The sequence below is a fragment of the Zingiber officinale genome, chromosome 11A (genome assembly GCF_018446385.1).
Source record: "Zingiber officinale cultivar Zhangliang chromosome 11A, Zo_v1.1, whole genome shotgun sequence".
Lineage (NCBI taxonomy): Eukaryota > Viridiplantae > Streptophyta > Magnoliopsida > Zingiberales > Zingiberaceae > Zingiber > Zingiber officinale.
The window spans coordinates 16,359,693-16,374,455 of NC_056006.1; positions in this window are offsets into that span (position 1 = coordinate 16,359,693).

The following is a 14,763-nucleotide window of genomic DNA, read 5'->3' on the forward strand; positions in this document are numbered from 1 at the left end:
CCCCCTCCGTGACCAGATCAACCGTCACCACCTCTTGGTCGCCATCTCCCCCATCATGAGACGCCGTCGCCTATAGACTGTTGGCCACCAGCAGAGCTGCTACTATTCTCCTGAATTCATGTTGAGAACCATTGTCGAGAACCACGGTAATAATACGATTTAATTGATTTGAGTTATGCTTTAATATAAGATTTAATTGGATATTTGGGATTTGATTAATGATCAATTAACTGAGGGTTAATGTAATTGGGGCTATTGTTCATATTACAACTAATTTCCTATGGAATCATGTAACTGGCTGGGTTATTTAAGAATTGGACAGGTTAAGTAATTGATCAACCTATTACTAAATTGAAAGTTTGTAAATTAATTAAGTTGCTTATAAATCAGAATGGTTAATATAAGATTGATTAATAAATCATTTGATAAGAGAGTTATTAAAGGTAATTAAATTTAAAATATTAACAGTGCTATTAATTGATTATTAATTTAGGTTTTAATTAAAGAGTGATTTGATTAATGAATGCTTAATGGTTAATTAACTCACTTAGGGTTAATCTGATTATTAAATGGATAATTGATTATATATCAATTATGAGTTAACTAGGTTAGTTTAATTAAACTGGGAGTTAACTGAATGATTAATAGGATTACTCTAGTACTTTGATTGACTTTGTATCCTATATTTGTAGGAGTTGAGCTCGATGTGATCTCTTGGACTTGAAGACAGTTAGAACGGTCTACAATAGAGGTGGATAGTTCTTACTTTGACCTCTACAGACTCTTTGATCTTAGTGCATGATTATTTATTGTTATATATTGATTAGACAATAATTATTATTTACCTTAACTCCACTCTATTTGCTTCTTAAGTTGACACTTAGTTGTTTGTACTTAGTTTGATCTATTTGATATCCATGTAGTCTCGTTTGCTATCCATTCTATTTATTGTTTATTTATACTTATACCTTTAGGTAGCAATACTGTAGTGTAGAATATTGAGTATCCTACTAGAACTTTACTTGTTATGTAGGCTCATGTCTATACATTAGTAAGATTATACCGTACTGCAGAATATTGAGTATCCTACTAGACATTTGCTTGTTATGTATGCACATGTCTATACATTAGTAAGATTATATCGTAGTGTAAGATATTGAGTATCCTATTAGATATGTGCTTGTTATTTAAGCTCATGCCTATACAACAGTAAGATCATACCGTAGTGTAGGATATAGAGTATCATATACTAGACCTTTATTTGTAATTTAGGCTCATGCCTATATATTAGTGAGGCTAGACCGTAGGGTAACTTGAAACGCATTGTCCTTGGATGGATTGTTACTGTTAATTTTGTTATTATGGCTTGGTATATGTATATATCTTATCTGCCTACGGGGTCATCTATGGTAGAGTATTCTCTCACAGATAGTAGTCACTTATACATCCTGTTTACCCATGAGACCATCCATGATAGAGCGATCTCCTACAGACAGTGACTATTTGCATACCTTGGTTGCTCACGGGACCATTCATGGTAAACCATTCTCCTGTAGTCAGTGGTTGAGGATCTAGATAACTACCTTACCATGCCCATCCACAAGACCATCTATGGTAGAGTGTTCTCCCGCAGAAAGTGACTATTTATACACCCTAACTGATCACAAGACACATCCGTGGTAGCATGTTGTTGCGCGTAGACCGGACTTGTTAGATGCTTGCTATATGCTAGTTGTGTATTTGTTTGTGCAGAATTTGGATATACTGTATGTACTCCCGATTTATTGATTTTACTTGGTTGAGTATGTTAGTAGATGATTATGTAATTATTTATGTTTTCATTAGAAGTTACTTATATTGACTCTCTTACTTTTGTAGTAAGTATTTTACTTGAGATTGCATTCCTTTGATCTTTTTATATTTAGTATCATGCACTATCTTCTTATACCCACTGAGTTGTTATACTCACTACCCCTTGCTTTTTCTTTGACTTTCAGGTTAGCAGATAGAGGATGTATTATGTTGCTTAGTGATCCTAGCTGCTCGTCCCACTCATTTGGATTTCCTTTTGAGTTGCTTGGTTTATTTTCTGTTGCTTGTGTTTACAGTTATCCTACTGTATCGATTTGAGCTTTGTTAGAATAATATGACTCTTATCTTGTGTAGTTGAGTATGTTCACATGTACATCTATACATATACATATCAACTTTTAATAACTTAGTTATTTTATATCGCTTTGGTGTTTGTGTTAGCTTTAGATAGTTTGATATTAGTTATTTTCTTATATTGTCACTAGGGAATACTGTCCGATTTGATGGACAAATATACCCTTGGGCCGTGACACTGCTAACATGTTGGTACAACATTTTAGAGTTGTTAGACATGTTGATCTATGACAAAGCGAATTGATCCATAAAAAATCCATTATCTTACAGGTTGGAGTAGGCCTGTCTGCCAGCTTAAGAAGCTAGATCCCCAAACCAACCCAATGTGGATTGTGGATTAAATAGGCTAACCCACCAAAAAATATAAAAATATTAAAAAACTTAAAATTTTTAAGGTTGGGTTACCTGTTAGGTGGGCTAGCCCATAAGCCTATTGAATTTTTCAATGTAATCTTAATTATGTTTTTCTTAACTCATGGGACAACCCGAACCCCCCATGGACCAACCCACCTGGACCCTCAATTCATGCAAGTTGGTCCATTTAGGGAAAATTTATAGATGGTTAACTAAATAAGAATACCATGCTGTAATAATATAAATACTCTTAAATTGTGATGAGGTCAAACCCTATATAAAGTATGTTGACTTCTCTCAAACATTTATTCCATTTTATTTGTTTACTTGATATCCCAATTGTCTTGAAATTACCTTCTTTCCTAACTTATATAAACAACTATATCTACAAAATCTATCAATGGGTACAAGTGAGGTAACTGAAAACTTAGATGCCGAATTTTACATTATGGTTTCAAATATATGTAAGTTATAGAATTTTTTTAAAATTTTAGCTCATGTGCATTAAGTCCGGTCCTAATTTATATCATAACTATTTTTATAGGTGAAGACCATAGAATATTAAACATGCAAGATGATAGGATAATGAATCTTGTATCAAGACCCCTCCATAAAATAATGGTGTACACTAATTACTATGTTAATTGTCTCAAATTCCACGTGGCAAAACAAGATTCACAGAGATTAACATATACTTCTAGTGTTTGCGTTAAAGAATCTATCGACAACAGTAACACTGAGTTTGATTACTATGGTAGACTTGACAAAATCATAGAGGTTGAATATCCTACATTGCCTATAAAAAAAGTATGTGGTATTCAAATGTTCATGGTATAATCCAACCCCAAGAATATATATCAGAATACATCGAAACTATAATTTAATTGAGGTTAATGCAAACAAAAGGTTCAACAAGTTTGAACCTTTCATTTTCGGGGTACAAGTGAGTTAAGTTTTCTATCTTGAATACCCTATGAAAAGAAGAAGATCTAGTGAATAGTTATCTATTGGTCGAATGAAGGCTCACCGACCATAGAAATGTCGAACGACATCATTGCTCAAAACTATGATGATTTCAGAATGATGAAGTTGAGAGACATTCAGTTGATTCATAACTTCAATCCACATCTCAATTACTTGTAGATACTAATGTCACTTATGAGGAGATAGATGATGGAAAGATATCCAGCAATGAGGATCTTATTAAACTAATAGCGTTTAGCAATAAGGACTTAAAAACTATTAATATTGATTAGTCAGATGTTAATGATGATTAAATATTAGCATTATTGTTCATCAAGTAAGTTATACTTCCATATTAATTTATGCACATATTATCATGTTAGTAACTTTATTATTATGTGTTGTAATATTATTATGTAGATATTATCATGACAGAGTAGCAGGGAGTATCACTCTATGGTCATACTATGCTTAGGGTTGTTAGGGAGTCATAAGTATTTTTTGTTATTAGTAATTCAAATTCATATATGACTTAATTTATAACATATTTTTCATACCTTAATATTTTTTCATGTAGTTTTACTCTAAATGGTCATCAAGTAGCGATATACATCAGAGGAAATTTTAAAGAAAGAATATGTATTTTTGGTACTGCATAGAGGCATATAGACCAGGAGATGAAGACTTTCTATTATAATAAATTTATGATAAGTAAATTTAATATATTTAATATTGTATAATATATTTATCTTTAAATATACTAAATTTTTAACTTATAATTTTAGAAAAAAAATATACCTTGGAGGAAGGGCATGAGGCATAATTTATAGACACATGGAATATATATTGTGCAAAATTGAATAGAGACCTTCTATACTATATAAGAAAGAAGGGCATGAGGTTTGCATATGTTTCAGACTAGATATGGGGTGCATGGACGACCTAGGGCAAAAAGGTGGCAGTCAAATTCGAAAAAAGCTCAAGCAAATAGAAATACAGAGTCAGGTGGTCTGAATATTGGAACCGCTCAACATACGTCAGGATCCTAATCTATTATAGAGCATGTTATGGATTTGGTGAGTTTAATTTAAATTTATATAAGAATTTTTTTTTATTTATTATCAAACTTGTATAATTTTGGCCTAACTTGTTTGTGTATGTAGGAACGTGCTCTAGATCGACAGTCTACTTTTGGAGGTCGTTATCAAGATTCATAAGAAAAAGGATGACACATTTGTTGATCCTCGATCCCAGGTCATACATGTAATATTATTAACTTTATTACATTTAATCATCTTTATCTTCATTAAGTTTAGAAATTATGATCAAATTAAATATTCATTATATTATTTTTTTCCACACGGGATAAAATGACAAATAAAGTGACTCAGACATCTCAACCACCAGTAGAGGGGTGAGTCATAGCCTCTATCCACCGAGACAATAAATGAGATATATTATAATGCTGTCGATGGAAGGATGAAAAACTCCACCCTCTACGGTCTTAGCTCTTAGGCCAAAGTAGCATTTGATCGTTTGAGAACTTATAGGGGTCATGCTAGTTCTTCTTCTACTACTAAAGTGCATGCATTAAGATGCAAAAATCAAGATCTTCCCACTCAACTGGCCTCAATGGATCAGAGGATGGTCGCTCAGGAGTAGAGGATGGCCGCAGAGGAACAGAGGAGGGCCACTGATGAGCAGAGGAGGCCGAACAAGGCACGAATCAAGAAGTTGTCTTAGCTCAAATGCGAGTGGTGATTGCTAATTAGACCCCGACACCACATGGTTTTGAGTGATAGGAGAGTTAAAACCCATCAAACCTTGTTGACTAGCTTATTCTAAGATTTGTTCAACTATAATTTTTTTTTTTATTTATCATACATAAACCATGTAAAACATATTTATTATGTTTTCATATTCTAATATTTTCATTTCTAAATATTATATTTTTTGGCGCATTAGCACTAATAATCAAACTCATATTTGAATGTATGACAAATTGTTAAAGTTTGATGTTGTGTTCTAATCTATTTACCAAGTGTGCATGACTGAAAGACAATGGATTTAAAGGACCAAATACTAGGTTGAAGTCCAGTCGAGTCAGGGAGGACCAGATGACTAGAAGGAAGTCCACCTAGGTCAGAGAGGATCAAACAGTTTGAAGGAAGTCCTGTCAGGTTAGGGAGGACTAGATGACTGGTAAAGTCCACATAGGGCATATGGTAGGAAGACTTGGTGGGTTAAGATATCAAAATCAACTGAGTCCATAAAAGGTAAGTAAAGGTAAGCAACTGGAAAAGAGATTAAGTGAAAACACACTCCTTGTTGAGGGAATAGTAATATTTAATACTTATTTTTTATATTATGCTTGTTGTACTAACTATGTGGTGTAGGAACAAAATTGCAAGTTAACTGGAAGAAGGACTTCCAGATGCCCGGTAAAGGTCCAAGCGCCTGGAGTTCTAGGTGCCCTAAGTGGATCTAGGCGCCTGGATTGGCTAAAACCCAACCACTCATGAAGATGAGTTGGTGTGCTCCGAATGGCCAACACACATCAGAGTGCAAACACTTGGGGGTGGTCCAGGCACCCGGAAGTGAATAGAGGTGACTTAGATAGAGCTTCAACCAAGGTACAGCCATGTCAACATTCCAAGCGTTGGAGGGTGGTTGTTCCTCCTCTCAATTGTTATATTCCTCAATTCCTGCAAAATAAAATATAATAACAAAAATCCAAAATACCTATAAAATATATAGGAATTGAAATGAAGACCAATAGAGATCTAAACTCATGAAACACACTAAAAGCACTGATTTTGATACATAAGAGGATAGAAACACCAATAAACCACACTGAGATAATGTCCAAATGATGGTTATCAGTGGTTCAGGCGCCCGAAGATGGATCATTCAGTATCGAAGCAGGATCGGATAGGCTTCAGTGGAGGTGCTCGAGGATAGTCGAGGCACCCGAAAATGTCTATAAAAGGAGCTTCGACCAGCAGCTTCAAGACATCAATTGCTAGAACATTTCTGTGCTTCAAGCTCTATTACGCTAATCTATCGCACTCAAGCCTCAATGACACAACGTCGCTATGTTCTCAAACGAGCCTAGACTTGGGTAACGTGTAGTTGTTGTTTTACATTACTCTCGCTTTCTTGTTGCATATTATAATCTAAGGTTGGTAGTCTTGTTACCAACTTATCTTTCGTAAAGAAGCGATTTGATAGTGGATTATCCATTGGAAAGGTCAAAAGGGCCTAGGTCTTGAAGTAGAAGTCACCGAAGGCTCTAAACTAAATAAAAAAATCATTGTGTTATATTTTATTTCTTTTTCATACTTAATTCTGCTACACACTCATATTTGAAGAAGTCGAAACTGAAACATTTTCAAAATACACGTAATTCACTCCCCCCCCCTCATGTGCAAATGATCTTATAAGTGGTATCAGAGCAAGTTCACTTTAAATTGGTACAACCACCATTAGAGTAAGAGGTTCTTCTTGTTGTTTTTATTTGCTTCATATTTAATTTTGGTTTCTTCCAATTGCTCGAAATTGGTACAACATCACTCGAGCTTTCCTTCCGTGCCTTTTTCTTTCTTCCCACACTACTTACTCAAGACATAGTCTTGAAAACCTTCTTGAGTCTTTTCTATTTTAGAACTAATGGCTCAAAGTGACGGTTGTTAGGACCTTCAGATGGCTAGAAAGGGGGGGTGTGAATAGCCTCCACTAAAAAACTCAATCAATTCCTCACAAAAGCTTGTTAGCACAGCAGAAATAAACAAAAGGAAAACTGATGCAAGGAAAGAAACACAACCCACAGCTTACACAAGTATGTACGAGGTTCGGGGATAACTTGCCCCTACTCCTCGGCGTGTCCGTAAAGTGGACGATCCCTTGATCTTTCGGTAGATCACACCCCGGACAAATTCTGGCTAAGTATTTCTCCTTCTCGGTGGAGTAACCTCTCCACAAAGTCACAGAAAAGATTTGAAATGAAGCACAGGACTTACAGAATTCAGTAGCCAAAAGAAATGAACAATGAAACTTACAGCCACGGAGCAGAACGCAAAGACAGAAGGGATTCCTTAGCCAAGAGCTCAACAACACCGCACTCTTGCTTCGGTCGACAGAGAGTTTCAAAAATCTTTTTTTTCAACCTCTCTTCTGCCTTCTTCTTCTTATTCTGCTTCTTTCTCACTGTCTTCAGCCAGAGCTGAATCACTGTCACCTGTATCGAATCACTGCGACCAACTCAGGCGTCGCCAATCACTCTTCCTCCTCATCTGGTTCTCTGAACTCACACCAATACCATCCATGGTTTTCTCTGGTGTCTCTAAGCTCGAACCAATAAGCAAGAGTCAAGCTATAGCCACTGATCGCAGCCAGTGAACGTTGATGCTCCAAATGCACCATTTGCAGCGAAACACAGCAGAAAGATCACTTGGTCTTATTCTTCTGATGGAGCTTAATTTGAAATTAACCATTGGCACGACACCTGCAACCTGCAACTTAAAAATCTCACAGCAGATGATTTGATCAGGTGAATCAGAAATCACAGAAAAACAGCAGAAGACAAACGACATCGTTGTGGATCGGTCATCAGACCGATCCATAGCCCTCTGGACCGATCAGGACACATCCTGATCGGTCTGTGGACCGATCAGCCTATAGGTGGATCGGTCCACAGACCGATCCCCTATAGTTTTCCAGAATCCATTGCTTCCTTCTGATCGGTCTGTAGACCGATCAGATAACCCACAGAAAGCTTCTGTGTGGTTACTGATCGGTCACGAGACCGATCAGATGACCAATGTATTACTGGATCGGTCTGTCGACCGATCCAGACAACCAAAGTATCACTGGATCGGTCAATAGACCGATCCAATGCTTCTGTTTGTTTTAGAGCTTCCCAGCCCTAAACCCTAACTTCTTCCTGGTCCAGAGAACGAGCTACCGAGCCCTCTCTGACTTCCACATCTGGTCCAGAGAACGAGCTACCGAGCCCTCTCTGACCTAGTCCGGAGAACGAGCTACCGAGCCCTCTCTGACTTCGTCCGGTCCAGAGAACGAGCTACCGAGCCCTCTCTGACCTAGTCCGGAGAACGAGCTACCGAGCCCTCTCTGACTTTGCGTGCCAAGTATCCGTACTTGGACTTTTCCTCTCCATATGATCAACCTTGATCATTAATCAGTCTGAGTTTAATCAATATCTGATACAAACTTAAATCAGTGTCAATATCAAAACAACAGCCAGGTCAGACTGTATTAACAATCTCCCCCTTTTTGTTGTTTGACAACACGATTTAAGTTTAGATCAGAAATATTCATATTTCCCTAATTTTAGGGGAATCAAGATCCTCCCCCTAAGACAAATACAACACCATGTAAGGATAGGGGAATCATGATCCTCCCCCTAAAGCCAAACTTTCATTTATCTCTAAACTTAGTTATCTTCTCCCCCTTTGTCAAACACCGAAAAAGTGTAAATTAGGTAAGAAAACGTTAGAGGACTCCCCCTTAACTCATACTATCTTTTTCTTAATCTCCTAGAATGCCTTCTAAGTGTATTATAAGACAGTAATAAAGAAATAGGAAACATACAAGACATGGCATATGAACAACAAATTAATAGCAAATAAGAAGTGAAACGTAAAGAAAAAGCAGCATATATATATGAAATCAGCAAGTATCCAGGTCAGACAAAAGTATCCAACAAACAACATCCAAAACACAGATAATCAAAATGACATCATAGAACAATGTGTATCAATCAGCCTCCTCATCATGAGGAGCATCAGCATCATCAACGAAAGGAGTGAGTCCCTGAGGTGGCATGCCGTTGCTCGAGGATGGATAGCTTGGGAAATCCTGCGGAGGTGGGTATCTGGCCATCCATCCCATAATCGCCTGATGTGTCGCCAGCAGCTGATTGCGTAACTCATCGTAGCGCTGGTCAATCCGGACGCGCAGCCCGTGGAGCTCAACAACCAGTAGCTCATCGTGCCGATCAATGCGACTCTCCAGCTCGGCAATCTGCCAGCGCAGATTAGGATCTGCCTCTCCATCGTCAGCAGCAGCAGCAGGAGGAGCAGCAACAGGAGCAGCCGCAACCTATCGTGGAGGTCCCCGTGGTAACTCACCTAGAGCTCTCCCATCCTTCCACCGAACATCCCCATTTTGTCCTATGATGCCAGACTTGGAAAATGCCCGCTTCCCAAGTCTGCAGTCCTGCCTGACCAGCTTGACTATTCTACCCTTGGAGGCATCAATCTGAAGGGTCTCGAGCCAATCTGTAATTATATGCCCATAAGGCATATAAACAGTGAAGCTGTTTGGCTCGCTATAGGAGATGATCGAAGAATAGATGTTAGACATGATGTCAAAGTCGAGACGCCGACGCAGTCCATAAAGCATCAGGCAATGATATGGTCGGATTTCAGACAAGGGTTTAGATGTGATAGGTAGAAGGCAGTTTGTAACAATCTTAAAGAGGATGTAATCTTGGGCAGATAATCTCAAAGCTGCAAAAGTAGGAAAATCAACATCTAATTCATCTAGCCCACCTGGTCTCGGATGTCTGGAGAAGTACTCATAAATAGAGTCAGATGTGACATCAAAAGGTGAAGGTAAGGGGTCTGGTAAGTCAGGATATATCGAAAAGACATTTCCGGAACACCTCTGGCAACCTAGATAGTCAAAGAAGGCTGAGAAACTGAAATCAAGAGTCTGCTTAGCAACTTTTGTTTTATAACTTACATCACTAGTTTGATGAAGATTGTTATAAAACTCAGATACTAAGTCATAATTGATATCTCGTTCTAAATAGACAAGTGTATCAAGTTTGTAGTAGGCAATTATTTCTGACACAGTTGGACAAAATTCGTCCATGAATTTTTGATCAACATACCTACAAGGGAGTAATTTAAAGGTTCTTTGTTTAAAAGCTTCCTCAAAATGGTGGTTTGGAAACCTCCCAGAGACAGATGGTTGAGGTCGGGAAGGAGCCTTAGACTTCGACTTCTCAGGTGACTTAGACTTAGAGGTTCCTTCACCCACTAGTTTCTTCCTAAGGGTTAACAATGTGATACAATGGGGCAAGTAAGTGAGCACCGGAGGCACCAACACCCGAAACAAAAAGCACAGATATGGTGAGAAATGAAACCGAAATGCCAAGTTCTAGAGAAGTATGGAGTTACCTTGGTGCTATTGAAGTATCGTTGGCTAGGGTTCCGGCGTGCAAAGAGAAGAGAAGAGATGAGGTGTAGGAAAGTGTCGGCTAGGGCTTCAGCATGAAGGGAGAAAGGAAAGGATCGGGAAGCTTTAAGGGAGATGGGTGTCCAAGTGTCGAAATGATCGGACGACTGTCCGATCAGGAGACGATCAGTAGCAGCTGATCGGTCCCTGGACCGATCAGGGAACCTTCTGATTGGTTTGTAGACCGATCAGAAGGCGATCAGTAGTACCAGACTGACCTGATCGGTCCCCGGACCGATCAGGTTACTAACAAAAAGGCTGGAGAGATTTTTGGATCGGTTGACTCCTGATAGGTCTGTAGACCGATCAGTGTCTGATACTGAAATTTCTCCAGTAATTTCAGTAAATGAAATTCGTAGAGGTGTTCGATAATTCGTAGAAGTTTCTCCAGTAAAACTTCTAAATTCAGTACCTAGTCCCTGAAGAATCTACATGCATAACTATTTCCTAAAGATTATGGTCTGAGATTGTTTATAGCCCGAAAGTTTCAGACATTTCGAAACACAGACAACTCAAAGCTTGAGAATTGAAATTTTCGACCTTGTTATGTTCAGTTTCAAGTTTGTCAAAATACAACTAAATTGCTATCATTACCTCAATAGCTGGTCTTATTTTCAATCAAAATCATGAAAGGTATCGATCAAAAATATCAATCAACACATTAACCAAAGTTAGATAAAATCTAGGTAAAGGCCCAACCAAGTTTCCTTGGTTGGGATATAGGAGTAAGATCTAGGAACCAAATACACATGAATTATGTAATGGTCTTCCCCATACTCAATTTATGTCTCTTCAATCTTATTATTCAAGGGATGCATAATACATTTTGAATAATTAGGCTGAGCCTAGCATCTCACCCCATTTCTAGCAAACAAAAATCATTTATTAAACCTTATAATTTGTGTGAGATGTTCCCAAGTTGCCCAAATTAATTTCCCAATTTCTCTTGTTGTTTTAATTGTCCTAATTGATCATAATGGGGTCATAATGGCCTATTGAGCCAAACACATTCCCAATTCTCTCCTCAAATGACTAAATTCATTTTCCGGAAGAGGTTTGGTGAAAATATCGGCTAGGTTTGACTTTGACTCAACATATGTGAGTGCAATGTCTCCCCTAGCTACGTGATCTCTAATGAAGTGATGACGCACTTCAATATGTTTGGTCCTTGAATGATGGACTGGATTTTTCGTTAGGTTTATTGTGTTGATGTTGTCACACAACACTTGCACTCCCTTATACGAAAGTCCATAATCTTCTAGAGTGTGGATCATCCACAACAATTATGATACACTCTCTCCTATGGCAATGTATTCAGCCTCGGTTGTGGAGAGAGCAACGCAATGTTGCTTCCGACTTGACCAACTAACTAATGATGAACCTAAAAATTGGCAACCCCCACTAGTGCTTTTCCGATCCAATTTGCACCCAGCATAATCGGAGTCGGTATAACCTATCAAATCAAAAGACTCAGTACGAGGGTACCAGAGACCTACACTAATTGTGCCCTTAAGATATCTCAGAATCCTCTTAGCTGCAATTAAATGAGATTCCTTGGCACATACTTGATATCTAGCGCACATGCCCACAGCAAAAAGTATGTCCGGTCGACTAGCTGTGAGATATAGAAGACTACCAATCATGCTTCTATATTGCGTTAGATCAACTGGTTTTCCATTCTCATCATTGTCAAGGCGAGTGTTCGTCGCCATTGGAGTGGATACTTCCTTAGAGTCACTCATTTTGAATTTCTTGAGCATCTCTTGAGTGTACTTCGTTTGATGGACATAAATGCCATCTCGAGTTTGTTTAATTTCAAGTTCAAGGAAGAATGTCAATTCTCCCACCAGACTCATCTCAAACTCACTTTCTATGTGAGTGATAAATTCATTCAAATAGCCCTTGTTATTTGAGCCACAAATTATGTCATCGACATACACCTGGGCTACAAATATGTTTTCACCATATCTACGCAGAAATAGTGTTGGGTCTATTTGACCTCTTACAAAACCCTTTTCTAATAAGTAAGTTGACAACCTTTCGTACCAAGCTCGAGGTGATTGTTTAAGCCCATAAAGAGCTTTCTTGAGCTTGTACACGTGGTTTGGAGCTTCGGTATTCACAAATCCCGGTGGTTGTTCAACATAGACCTCTTCTTTAATGAAACCATTTAAGAACGCCGATTTAACGTCCATTTGATAGAGCTTGAAGCCTCTATGTGCAGCAAAAGCTAGCATTAAACGAATGGACTCTAATCGGGCCACGGGAGCATAGGTCTCATCATAATCGAGGCCTTCGACTTGACTATAGCCCTTGGCTACAAGTCTTGCCTTGTTTCTTACGACTTCTCCCTTTTGGTTTAACTTATTTTTGAAGACCCATTTGGTTCCAATAATGGTGGTCTTCTTAGGTCTAGGAACTAAGTCCCACACTTGGCTCCTTTCAAATTGACCTAACTCATCTTGCATAGCTATGATCCAATTAGGATCGTGCAATGCCTCATCAACTAATTTTGGTTTGATTTCTGAGATCAAGGCGACCTCATTAGACTCATTTCTAAAGAATGATCTAGTCCTAACCCCTTGTTGAATGTCTCCCACAATCTGGTCTTGGGGATGACTAGAGGCTATCCTAGATTGCCTTGGTGTTGGCGGTGCCTCATGAGTGGTCTCACTAGACACAGGCAAGGGCTCAGTATCAGGTAAAGAATCAGACTGAGCCCTCTCTTGCCTTTGCTCATCGTTATCGGAGTCAACTTCGACTCTTTCTATGTTTTGATCATTTAAACTTAGATTTCTAAGTTCAAATTGAATTTCTCCTACATCCCTTGATTGATCATTTGATTTAGGGATTTCTTCAAATGCTACATCTGAGGACTCTTCAATCAATTTAGTCCTATTGTTGTAGACTCGACAGGCTTTGCTGATGAGAGAGTACCTGACCAGTATCCCTTCATCAGCCTTAGCCGTGAACTTTCCAAGATGATCCTTAGTGTTCAAGATAAACACCTTACAACCAAACACCCTAAGATGTTTAATTGTAGGGGGTTTCCCAAACCAAAGTTCATGGGGAGTCTTTCCTAAAAACCTATGTATCAAGACTCGGTTTTGCACATAGCAAGCGGTATTTACAGCTTCAGCCCATAAGTAGCTCGGTAGTGAGTACTCATTAAGCATGCTTCGTGCAGCCTCTTGCAAGACTCGGTTCTTTCTCTCCACAACCCCATTTTGTTGTGGGGTCCTTGGAGTAGAGAACTCATGCCTATATCCTTTTTCTTGACAAAATTCTAAAAATCTATGGTTTTGAAATTCTCCACCATGATCACTCCTAATTGTTTTAATTGTTATTGATTTTTCATTTTCAGTTCTTCTACAAAAAGAAACAAAAACATCTATGGTTTGATCCTTATTTTTCAAAAAGAAAGTCCATGTATATCTAGTAAAATCATCAATGATCACTAAGCAGTATCTACTTCCATTCAATGAAATAACATTACTGCAATCAAACAAATTCATATGCAATAAATCTAAAGCAGTAGATGTACTTACAACGCTTTTACCTTTATGAGACGCTTTTGTTTGCTTACCCTTTTGACATGCATCACATAATTTTGTCTTTTGGTACTTGTTGCTTGGTAGATCTCGCACTAATCCTTTGTTGGCCAGCTTTCGAATATTCTTCATGTTCACATGGGCCAACCTCCTATGCCACAGCCATGATTCTTCTTCTTTTGACATGAAACACTTAGCAGAGGCATTAGTAGCACTTTTAAAAGATACTTGATAAATATTGTCTACCCTTGTGCCTACTAGTACCGTGTCAAGTGTGTCAATGTGTTTGACCAGACATTGACTTGAATGAAACTCAATTGTGTAACCCGCATCACACAATTGGCTGACACTTAGGAGATTAAAGGTCATCCCCTTGACTAGAAGGACATTTTTGATTTGGAGACATTCGGATATATGAATATCTCCAACTCCTATCACCTTAAGACTACCATTATTACCAAAGGAC